Below are 12,871 nucleotides of genomic sequence, written 5' to 3' on the forward strand. Positions count from 1 at the left end.
TGCTACTCAGCGAGTAGTTAGAGGTAGAAGAGTTTTGGTGGGGGCTCAGCAGTCTTTGTCTCATGAACCCAACTATTTACAAGTTCCAGACAATGTTCAGAAGTCCAGAAATGGAACAATGAGTGAACAAAACAATGAAGAAGGCCCAAAACTTGGGGCATCAATCTTGAAGAACAATGAAGAAGGCCCAAAACTTGGGGCAATCAAACGACGTCCTCAAGTGTAAACAAATCATCTCTAAGAGGAATTCTCACTCTTAGAGGCATACTGAAAAGTTACAACACACAGGGTCCAGCCGGATCCACTGTGGACAGCTTAAGAAATCATCCCATACTTTTCCAGGGTATGTTCATAGGATAGATAGTAAGAAGGGTGAGGCTTATCTACCTTCCCTCCATTAGGCAGAGTGGTTGACAAACTGAAGAAGCGGTCCTCTTGAAACTTCCCCACAACTTTTAACATGGTGCTTTAAGATGGTACGCCCATACCACCATTCGCTGAGGGTGTCACAGAGGAAGACCATGTCACGCTGCCGCTTCTGTGGATCGCTTTGAAACAATCCCTTGGGTCCCACATCTGTTTTCCTTAGAAGTTCTCCATAAAGCCATTCTTCCAAATTCTTCTCTACTTCGTCATAAACCCACTCAGGTGCATAGGGCATTGGATATCCCCAACGGTCACGCACACGGGCATTGATGATGCGTTGCACCCGTGAAACTGTGCGTGCCTTCTTGGGGTCGGCCCTTCCCTGAGCGACCCAGAAACCTTGTGCCTCTGGAGAAAGCAAGGGTGTTGACAAGCAGGCAACAGGCTGCTGAGAACTGGAATGCTCTGATGGAACCACTGTGGATGAAGCCTCATCCTTTGGTGCAGTGGTTGGCTTTGGAGTAGCAGGCCTAGGCATGGCAGGCTTGGGTGTAGCCGGCCTAGGAGTGATAGGCCTAGGTACAATATCAGGGTTCCTGCGCATAGTACTCCCCCTCCCTCTGGGTGGAACACGTGTATCCTCACGCTTTGTGGCTGCATCCCCACTAGCGCCTACTCCAGGTGAAATAGACAAAGCTTTTATAGGAACGATCAGGCTTTGCTTGCTGGGTGGGCACCCTGAGGAGAAGTGAAGAGGATATGCGGGAACAGGTGCAGGAGCAGAGTCTCCTGACACTGAAGACAGTCCATCTGTGTCTGTAGCGATGGATTTTGTCTTTATGCCCTTTTTAGGATCAGCATAAAGTACATAGGGACCTAACCAGCACTCGTGAAAACAATGAGGGCACGATGAGTGGAAATTACAGGTCTCTGTGGATAGTTCACGGGTACAGTGCCCGCAATAGGGAACAACTATCCGGTTATAGTGGACATTTAGTTTTTCTCCATATGTCCCGGCCCAAATATATCTAAGGCCAAAGTCTACTTCTTCTATGTCCTCATCCGAGAACAGCGGAGCCCCAGATAGGTTTTCCTCCGCATCCACCCAACCTTCCCAAGAATGGTCAGCCATAATAATAGGGAAAAGGTTTTACCGGTATGAAGAAATGTAGACAGTCCTCCACTATGCCCGCAGCCGCAGGGCAGTCAGTAGTGAAGTCCGGAAGGTCTGCACGTGGATGGGCCACAGCCGTGGTCCGTGATGGTGCAGCACCTTGAACAGGAGCGATGTAGAAATCCTCCGGTTTGCAGAAATGAGAAAACGGTAACAAGCAGGTACCGCTTGGAGTGAAGAGTGGAAGTGCGGGGAAACTTCGAGGCAGCCGCCGGAAGTCCACAGGCACAAACAGGTGGAGTAGTGAAGCACACGTCCTCTCTCTGCAAAGTCTCTTCACAAAATGGCGGCGGGACGTGACGTTAAGGACCGCCTTACTCCCAAAGCGCGCCAACAGTAACTGCGCGGGAAAAAGATTGGCGCCAGCGAAATCTCGCGCTCGCGAGACTTGAGCTATGGCGCAGGCTCGTGTATCGGGAATAGAACCTCCAAGCCCGAACCCACGGCCCTGAGATACTAGGGGAAAAATACCTAGCAAATTTAGTAGAAAAAGATGTGCAGGCAGCCTTTTGCCAATCAGGTCCGCCGCCTGTCACGAAAATTTAAAGCGACAGTGCACCAAAACACTAAATCACAAAAATACAAAAATAGCCTGGATTTAGGGGCGTGGCCCCACGTTGGGCGCCAAAATGTAACGCTTTTCTGGCCTAATCTGCCAATTAGGAGTTAAGGGTGACCAGCTAGATAGTGAGCATGGGTTACAATGCGAATCTTCACCCAGGGCAGAGCCTTCGCCAAATGGAAGCTTCCCCTTTAAACTATAGTTGAACTACAACTCACAGGCATATAAGTGCAAATAGAAGAATGGACGCCAGGAGGTTCTTTTAAAAGGGTTAAACAGGAGCAGATTTATTATGCCAGAGGCAAATGACCGCAGGTTTACTTACAACAGTTCTGAGGACACAGCAGATGGAATCACTTTGGACAGTAAAGGTTCACAGTCAAACAGATGCGACTCCCAAGGGATATTGTAGATAGGTGTATATCAAATCCCAGTTCAACCGACGTTGCACAGTGAGGGGATCGGGATCAATCAGGTAGGGGTCAGGTAGTCCTTTGCTCACCTACTGCCCTAACAACTGAGTTCCCTGCTCTAAAGGCAAACAGGCCTTGTGGGAAGCTACTCCCTACTACAAATCCTCGTTGGAGCGACAGCTGCTCTTTCTGCTACACCTCTCTGTCTTTCTCTCCTAGAGAGAACTATAACAGTATCTTACTATTTTAGCTGGTCCTCGTTCACGGGGTTTACCTGGTCCCCGACTTAGCACTAAAGGTGTCAGGTCCCTTTAGGGTAAAGGCTTTACTGGGGCCTATGGTGATCCCAGGCTCAATGGAGATTCACCTAGCAGCAGCACCAGGAGCCAAAGAGGAAGAGGACACTCCCTACACACACTATATAGCAGTGTGGCAGGGGAGTGTCATTACACTCTTTGTCCAATAGGTGTGGGTGTTACACTTTGCCAGTTACAAGGGCTTGGCCCAATAACAAGGGAAAAGAGAACTACATACAAAAGGTAGGGGATTAACTCTATAGGGATAGGATATCCTATAGGTCCCTACATACTCTTCCTATATTGTTACTACAATATATCCAGCTGCACTGTGTTTAATAGCAGCCCACTCACCCAGGTGGCACCAAGAGATAAGACCGAGCTGTAGTTTTTCTTTTTTTTTACTTACAGGGAGAGTGCTTAAAGGGGAACTATCAAGAAAATGAAAATGTAATATAAGCTTCAGCATACTGAAATAAGAAACTTTAATTAAACTTTACTAAATGCAATCAATTAAATATTCTCTACTGTTTCTGAAATAATTAAGTTTATCTTTACTATTCCTCTCTTAGCATCTGTTTCTCTTCATTCTGTCTTCATTCAGGAGTTGGGTATCAGATGAATGATCCAATATATCTTATAGGGGGCCAGGGCCGGATTTACATAGCAGGCTCCCCTAGGCTCGCTGTCGTTCACTGCCCCCGTCCCCTTCTCTTCAATTTGCTGAAATTTTCATCATCGAGACCAGAGCAATGGGGATTGGCGCACATGGAATTTAAAAACTTATTGTGTCACTTGTCACCCCAGTGTTTCTGAACCAATGTGGGTGTGGTTGGGCAGTATGCCGCCCCCATAAAATCCTTGCGCCCTAGGCCCTGGCCTTGGTGGCCTCTCCACAAATCCGGGCCTGTAGGGGGCTCCTTTTGCCTAGAAGATGTATTAGAGCTCACTCTATTAAAGGGGACCTGTCACCCAAAAAAATTATTCAAAATCCTATTTTATCACATTAATCAAGCAAAATGAACTTTAATTAAACTATATCAATTATTTGAATCTTGCTTTCTTCAATCTGGGATTTCAAAATTATAGCAAGCAGGCAGCAGCCATTTTATGCACACTGTTATTAAGACAAGCCTTGTATCATCTCAGAATCTTGTTTATGCACCAGAATGGGGGACCCAATGTCCATCCCCATGCCCTGGCTACACAATTAAATGGTAAAGAGAACGGGGGGACGTGGGGAGAGCAGTGACATCTAAGAAGTGCTGAATGGAAAGTGAAAGTAATTGTCTGCCCCGCCTCTATGCCCATGGCATAGAGGAGTGGCAGACAATATTTGATTGACAGCTGAGATTTTTAAATGAGCTTACAACAGCTATGAATGCTTTAATAAAAAATAGAAATTGGATTTCATGTTTAATTTGAAAAGGACTTTTATTATACAGATTTTTGTGTCTGGGTGACAGGTCCACTTTAAAATCACCAGACATGATGTCTCTCTACATGCAGAATTTGAGCAAAAAGGCAGTTATTTTTTTTGTACTGGAATCAGTTATTTGAATGAGCTGTAATAGTTCTGCTAGGAAAGGGAGCCCCTTATAAGATATATTGGATCTTACTGTCAATGAATATCTGACACCCAACTGCTGCATGAAGACAGAATGAGGAGAAACAGATGCTGAGAGAGGGATAGTGAACATAAACTTGATTATTTCAGAAACAATGCAGCATTTTTAATTGATTGTATTTTCAAAGTTTCTTATTTTAGTATGCTGAAGTAGAGTCCTGCAGCGGGCACCCTGCGGAATGAGGGGAGCATTTTCAGGTGCGGGTATAATTGCGGGTCGGTTTGCGAGTCTCATCTATATTTCTTATCTTATGTAATATTGTCTGTATTTTACTCCTTCTTATGTTTTATGTTTTACAAAACTTGTTTCTGTCCCCGCGCCCACTTTTGATGACGTCACTTCCGGTTAGCAGCACCATCACTTCCAGTTTGATGGTGGTCGGCGGGTTGCGGGTCGGGTTGTGGATAAGGCAGTTGCGGGTCCGGTAGCAGATCAAAGTGGGTAATTATGCGGGTTGCGGTTCGGGTCGCGGGCTTTGGGTTGTGGATTTGGGTCTGGTCCGGGTCTTAGAAATTGTTTACGTGCAGGACTCTGCTGAAGCTTATATTAAATTTTAATTTTGCAATAGTTCCCCTTTAAATTCCCAGCAGTCCCAGTAAAGCCCTTTGATTTAAGGCAAAGGGGTGCTAGCAAGGATCCCTGGACTGTTAGAATGCCTGGGTGGGCCCAGATCAACTGGGTTTACTGTTCTGAAAATTCAGTGCTACGCAATATGTTGGCGCTATATAAATACATGTTAATAATAATAAAAAAGCCATGTCATTCCTCTGCTTTATTGTGCGTTCATTGTTTCAGAGCTGGAATTCTATGGGGGGGGTAAAATAAATAGCATACAGGTGCCACATTCATGGCATTTGGTTAATTTACGTTGCTGTGTAGGTAGGCATTATCAGTTTGAGGGACCTGTTACTTTTTTCCAACTCGGCTACTACGGTAATGTGTACTGCTGCTTTCAATAAAAAAAAACAAGAAATGCAGCTTTAAGAAAAATAAGTGGCACATTGTACATACATTCTTGCATTAAGGCAAATACAAAAAGGATACGGATATTATGTAACAGTGATAACAATAACCTCAGACCTTGACAAAATTTGCCAACATTGCCAACATAACCCATGACTAAGTGCCTTAGGGGCACAAAACGCATCGGGCCATTAGGAGATGTTTGTTTTTTTAATGTAATCTAATAAATGGAGATTTTTTACTTTATATTTGTGGCCCCATGGTTTTTCCAGTGTGCCGAAACCCCTTTCAATGGTATTGCTGTCAACATTGCCAAACACCTTTAATATGAAATATCCCTTTGAGTATAGACCAAGCCAGTTTTGGACTTCCCAGGGGGACTTCCCACTTTAAGGCTTCAGGTGGTGGCTTCTTGATATCAGCTTCTCTGGAGGGTCCCTGGTGTCCTAGTCCAACACTGGTCCAACGGGCCAATGTCACATGTTCTGTTAGAAGAGTCTTCACATGGCAGTAGTAGGAGGGTCCCCCAAGAGCCATTTGAGGGCAATATATTTGCAGGCAAGAAACAATCAGGGGCTCATTTATAAACACTGGGCAATTAAGCCCATGGGCAGTAACCCATATCAACCAATCAGTAACTCGCTTTTGAACAATAAAATCAAATATTTGATTGGTTGCCATGGGTTACTGCCCAGATGCAAATCTGCCCAGTGTTTATAAATGATCCCCAAGGCTACAACTGAATTTAGTGAGATGCATTATAACCCCAATAAACATTCCTGGAGCAGTTCGAACCTGAATTATAGGGGCCATAAGGTAGGCTTGATGCAAAATAAGTGTTTGAGAAAATCCACTGCTAACAATAAAGGATAATAGAGATTGGGCTTGTAGAGCTTCCTCCCATTCCTTGTCCACCAAATCGGAAATACTGTGCATATCTCCTATTGGCGTCTAGATGCACGTACAGTTTGTTTTGTGTTTTTAAAGGGATACTGTCCTGGGAAAATATTTTCTTTTTCTCAAAAAGCATCAGTTAATAGTGCTGATCCAGCAGAATTCTTTACTGAAATCTGTTTCTCAAAGGAGCAAATTGATTTTTTTATATTTAAGTTTGAAATCTGACATAGGGCTAGACATATTGTCAGTTTCCCAGGAGCCCACAGTCATGTGACTTGTGCTCTGATGAACTTCACTCTCTCTTTACTGCTGTACTGTAAATTTGAGTGATACCACCCCCTCCCTTTCCTCCCCAGCAGCCTAACAACAGAGCAATGGGAAGATAACTAGATAACAGCTGCCTGGTAGATGTAAGAACAATACTCAGTAGTAAAAATCCATGTTTTCATTCTTTATTATTTAAGGTTTTCGAGTTATTTAGCTTTTTATTCAGCAACTCTTCAATTTGTAATTTCAACAATCAGGTTGCTATGGTCCTAATTACCATAGCAACCATGGGTTGGTTTAAGTAAGAGACTGGACTATGAATAGGAGAGGCCTGAATAGAAAGATGAGGAATACCAAGTTATAACAATAACAATACATTTTCTAGCCTTACAGAGCATTTGTTTTTTGGAAAGGGGTCAGCAACACCCATTTGAAAGCTGGAAGGAGTCGGAAGAAAAAGGAAAATAACTATAAAACTATTCAAAATAAATAATGAAACCCAATTGAAAAGTTGCTTTGAATTGGTCATTCTATAACATACTCAAAATTACCTTAAAGGTGAGCTACCCCTTTAAGGGGTGATTCACCAAAACCTTTAGTATGTTACAGAAAGGCCAATGGCATTTTTGTTTTTAATGAAGACCAAATGAAAAGTTGCTTAGAATAGGCAATTCCTTTAAGTTTCACAAAGCAGACAATCCACCCCACCCCTGTCCTCCAAATATGTTATAGTCCTATAATTATTTTACACCAACAACTTATGCAATGCCCGGACTGGCAATCTGTGGGTTCTGGGAAATGCCAGAGATTCCATAGACAGTCATTATTTATTGGACTGCTGGGGGCTGTTTGGGCCTCTTTGTACTGTAATGCCAGGACCTATTTTGAATCCCAGTCCAGACCTGCAAGTTCTAAGTTTCCCGGCACATTGACACACACTTTGGTCAGCTCCAGTTATAGTTGCTGTATGTTTTCACAGTGTGGAAGGAAACCAGAGGACCCAGGGAAAACCCAAGCACCCGACATGGGAAGAACATACAATATCCTTGCAGAAAATAGATTTCCAAATGACTCATGTAACTGAGTAATATACAGTTCTATTGTACAAGAAGGCTTATGACAAGCTGGTGGTGTCTGCAATGATTTTTGGGAAACTGATTGAGTGACTTTAGTTCTTGAGTATTAGAAGAGGCATGAGAAAAGGAAGTAAAGGGGAAATGGAGATCCTGTGATGGCTGCAGTCATCCTACCCAAGCCAGTTCTTTCACTATATAAGAGAAAATGTCAATAATAGTTCAGCAATCTGGTTGCTAGGACCCTAGAACCATGTATTGATTTGAATAAGAGACTGGAATATGAATAGGAGAGGGTCTGAATAGAAAGATGAGGAATACAAAGTAGTAATAGCAATACATTTGTAGCCTTACAGAGCGTTTGTTTTTAGATGGGGTCAGTTAATTTTTTAAAAATTTTTTTCAATCGAATCGAATTTGGACTATTCCCTAGTCGAAGTACACCAAAAAAACCTCAACATTTTTTGAATTCGAAAATTCACCGCAACCTTTGATAATTCTGGCCTTTAAGGTGGAGCTCCACGACTATTTTTCGTCAGATCAACGCCCGCCAACAAGACGCACGCGTCAAGTCAGATGGAGTCGCATGCGTGAAGATACAATTGGACTGAATGAAAAGACGGCGGTAACAACTGCATTATATCCGGAGTGATAGCACTGTCAGATGTGGACGCAGAAAGCAACGTCTTCATCCGACAGTCGGACCGTGTAGTTGTTAACTCTGACTTTTCGACTCCATCCGACTTGTCCCGTACGTTTTGTCGGCGGGTGTCGATCCGGCGAAAAACACTCGTGGAGTTCTACCCTTAGGGGCAGATTTATTAAGGATTGAGTTGTGTTTTCCACAAAAATTCTAGTTTTCATGGTAATTTATTTGTTCAAAAATCCCTATTTTTCTGGTAAAAAAAATTTCCCCAAGATTTATTATACCCCAACCCTGGAAAAAGCTTGAATCCAAAAATACACCATCTAAAACCTGTCGAGGTCATGTAGGAGTCAATGGCAGAGGTCCCTTGAACCATTTTTAGCCTTCACTATCGATTTGAGGAATTCAAGTTTTTTTTCGCCTAAAACTCAATTGAACCAATTCAAGTTTTGAGGTTGTTAATCGCGAACTCGCTGATTCTAGTTTTTTGCATTCAAGTTTTTTCTTAAAAAATAAACCATTTGTGAGTTCATTTGAGGTATAAAAAAACTCTAAAATTGGACCTTTGATAAATAATTTAATAATTTTAGTCATGGGCTTATGCCTAAAGGGCACTAAACCACTAGGGCCAATGGAAATGATTACTTTTTAATTCAATTAAAATAAAGTGTTTTTACTTTATACCTGTGGCCCTGTGGATTTCCTGGAGAGCCTGTTTGTTAATTTTGCAGACGATTTTCTGCTCCCCGAGCTGAAGGTCTAGCGCTGGTGCACATATACCACTGCTTCAACGTGTTGAGTCACCTACATCAGATACTTGTGGCGCCTTCTCTTTTGTGATTGACAGGTTGCGGCACTTTTCCAGCGGTGCACAGGCAGGTAGAGGACCCCCATCAGCGATGTCGGGTTTCATGGAAGAAATCGCTGCTGTCTAGTGTTCCTGAACAAACTCAATGCTTTGCAAAATATCTATACACCAACCGCTATAGAAAGTAAAGAGACTTCAGGTCTCTAAATCCATTACTTCAACATGCAAGAAGGTGAGGGAGGGGTTGAATGACTCTACTAGCCTAAGGGGGTTGGGATATAGTTCCCAATAGTAATGCTACAAGGAACTTTTTGGTGTTTGACCTGCAGGAGAATAAATACAGGTGGCAACTACATACCACAATCCATTGAAATCATTATCACATATGTATATCTGTTACAAATATGTATTTATGTTGTCAGTTCAGTTGTGTTTATGCAACTTTTCTATACAAGTCCTACCGAATGGAGGTATTGTTTCACATTACTGTGCAAATTTCTATGAACTCGAGTCAGAGATTTTGCACACCAAGGCTATAATTGACGGCAGTGTGAGGAATGTATTAATGGACTCTTCTTTTGTGACACCACATTCTTTGGCGTCTGCTTCCTTATTCTTTATTGATGAAGATAGGCAGCTCGGCTCTGGATTTCAGTTAAATACAGAAAATTTCTATAATACCTAAGTTGTATCGCCTCTATGCTGGCTAGGGGCTCCAGTCACTCAAGTTGAGGAAATTAAAAGGGAACTATTGCAAAAAATTTAATAAAAGCTTCATCAAATTGAAATAAGAAACTTTCTGAATACAATCTATTAAATATTCTGCATTGTTTCTGAAATAATCAAGTTTATCTTCACTATCCCTCTCTCAGCATCTGTTTCTCTTCATTCTGTCTTGTTGCAGCAGTTTGGTGTCAGATATTCATTGACAGTTAGATCCAATATATCTTATAGGGGGCTCCTTTCCTAGCAGATGAATTAGAGCTCACTCAAATAACTGATTCCAGTACAAACACAATCTAACAAAATAACTGCCTTTTGCACAAATCCTGCATGTAGAGAGACATGATGTCTGGTGATTTTAATAGAGTGAGCTCTAATACATCTTCTAGGCAAAAGGAGCCCCCTATAAGATATATTGGATCTAACTGTCAATGAATATCTGACAGCCAACTGCTGCATGAAGAGAAAATGAAGAGAAACAGATGCTGTGAGAGGGATAGTGAAGATAAACTTGATAATTTCAGAAACGGTACAGTATATTTAAAGGGTAACTCCACAAAAACATAACTTAAGCTTTTTGAAAAGTAAACATAATTTCAAGCAACTTTTCAATATAAATCAATAAAAAAATATGCAGACTTCTGACAGTTCCCTTGGCCTAGCCCCCTGCTCTCCTACTGATCTGTCTGACTACTTTGCTGACATGGCTGACTACTGTTACTTTGTATCTCAACAGCCACCTGTCCTCAGCCTGCATCCCCCAAACCCCATAATTCCCTGCACACATGATTTCAATAAGGAAAGGAACATCACAGTGCAATGCATTGTGGGTTATGTAGTTCCTGCATGCTGTCTGTAAGCTGTGGAGAAGTTGTTACAATTTGTAACATCAATGTTTAGTCCCTCCTTCCCTGCCAGGATTTCAAATGATGCAGAAAGAGAAGAACTATTAAACAGATGGATTTCAGCATAGAAAATGGCATTTGTTCATACTTTTTGAAGAAACAGGTAACTGTAATGGGGATATTAGGGGTTTCTGTGTTATGTGGGCCTCTTTATCAAATTTTGGTTTGGAAGCCGGAGTTCCCCTTTAATTGATTGTATTTAGAAAGTGTCTTATTTCAGTATGATGAAGCTTATCTTAAATTTTCATTTTCGTGATAGTTCCCCTTTAAAAGAGAACCAACCTTGACCCACTAGTTGTCTGTTGTATAGAAATGATTGATGGCCCCAGCAGGTAACCAAAAGTGATGGAGTCAAGATGGAGGCCTCCAACAAGAAGATACTCCAACAAGGGTCCCTGTACATTTTTCTGCCACCCCCCATAAACACAAGCATATTGTACCAAAATATTTGGACACTCTCCTTGTAGCAGGTAGGTAAATAGGTTTTGCTGGGACCAAAAGCTGAACTTGATAAAAGTGTTTTCTCAACCGAAGGAGTGTATGGGGACCCCTGAAGTGGCAGCCCTGGTGGTCCCCGGACCCCCCAGATCAATGTTGTATTGTCCACAAACCTGTAATAATCACAGAAAAACTCTTTGTATTGATCTCTACACAATGTTTGTGCATAAAATAATATCAGTAACTGTCGGAGCCAATGTTGCGCCCATTGATGTGCCAATTTTTTTGAAAGTTGAGATCCTTTCCAAGACGAAACAAGTCATTTTTGCTCAGCACCATTGTGACACAATCAAGGATAAAATCGTTATAATTTAATATCAAATAGGTGCACATACTGTGTATCATACTCTTGTGAAATAGACATATATATATAGACTGCGGTTTGTCTGTTGATGTATGTATGACTGTTTGTATGTTGGTATGTATGTTTCTATCCATAGTCTATACATAATACATAGATGACTATAGAGAAACAGTCACACATAGAAGGAAATCATATTATGAAACACAACAGGTATATGACGTCACAATCTGAAAAGCAAAACAGAATCTGCAGAAATTGCAGCTTAACACAAAGTCCACTCAGCGGGGGAATTAATGATTAAAAGGTAAAGAGCACAGGAATAAAAAAGATGAAAAGTGGAAAACAAACTCTAAGAAACGATGTGGAAGGTTAACATCAAAAGGAGCGCAATAATAAATACTAAAGATTTAGCTCTTAAAGAGAGCAATAAAACATAACAGGTTAATGTCTAAAGGATCATAATTAATATACAAAAGGTGATGTGCTGGGTATTAAGTTAATTGCACACAAGACATTTTGATGTTCAGGCAGAAAACAGCAGTGGCCCAAATGCTCATCTCACCTGTCACTGATTCCATAGAGATGTATAACAGGCACTTGCTCTCTTACCTAGACCTGCAGATGACAGTCGGCCAACCATCATATTTTTGTTTTCACAAGATTTATTGAGTTTTACTTAGAGAAGCAAGATTTTAACAGAAGTCTAATGTTGGCCTGTGAACCAAACTTATACAGCTTAGGGTGGCAACAATCATATTAACATTTTCCTTGAGCATTCAATTAGATGTAGGTAGAGTGTTACACTAACGAGACCAAATGCAGACTGATGTGTAATCCCTTGTTACAAATCAGTGGTGGGAATTTTACGATGATAAGTACAGTGACAATAAACAGCTGACAGGAAGAGTCTAGTACACTCAGAATGCAGCCTTAAAGGAGAACTAAACCCAAAAAATGAATATGGGTAAAAATGCCATATTTTATATACTAAGCTTAATGCATCAGCCTGAAGTTTGAGCTTGTCAATAGCAGCAATGGTCCAGGACTTCAAACTTGTCACAGGGGGTCACCATCTTGGAAAGTGTCTGTGACACTCACATGCTCAGTGGGCTCTGAGCAGCTGTTGAGAAGCTAAGCTTAGGGCTCGTCACTAATTATCCAGCAGAAAATTAGTCTGTAATATAAGCTGATGCTACAGGGCTGATTATTAAATTCTGATGCTAATTGCACTGGTTTCTGTGCTGCCATGTAGTAATTATCCTTATTAATTACTAATCAGCCTTATATTGTGACATTTCTATGTGTACTGTATATTGTGAGTGGGTCCCTAAGCTCAGTAAGTGACAGC

This window comes from Xenopus laevis, chromosome 3L, assembly GCF_017654675.1.
Source record: "Xenopus laevis strain J_2021 chromosome 3L, Xenopus_laevis_v10.1, whole genome shotgun sequence".
Classification (NCBI taxonomy): Eukaryota; Metazoa; Chordata; class Amphibia; order Anura; family Pipidae; genus Xenopus; species Xenopus laevis.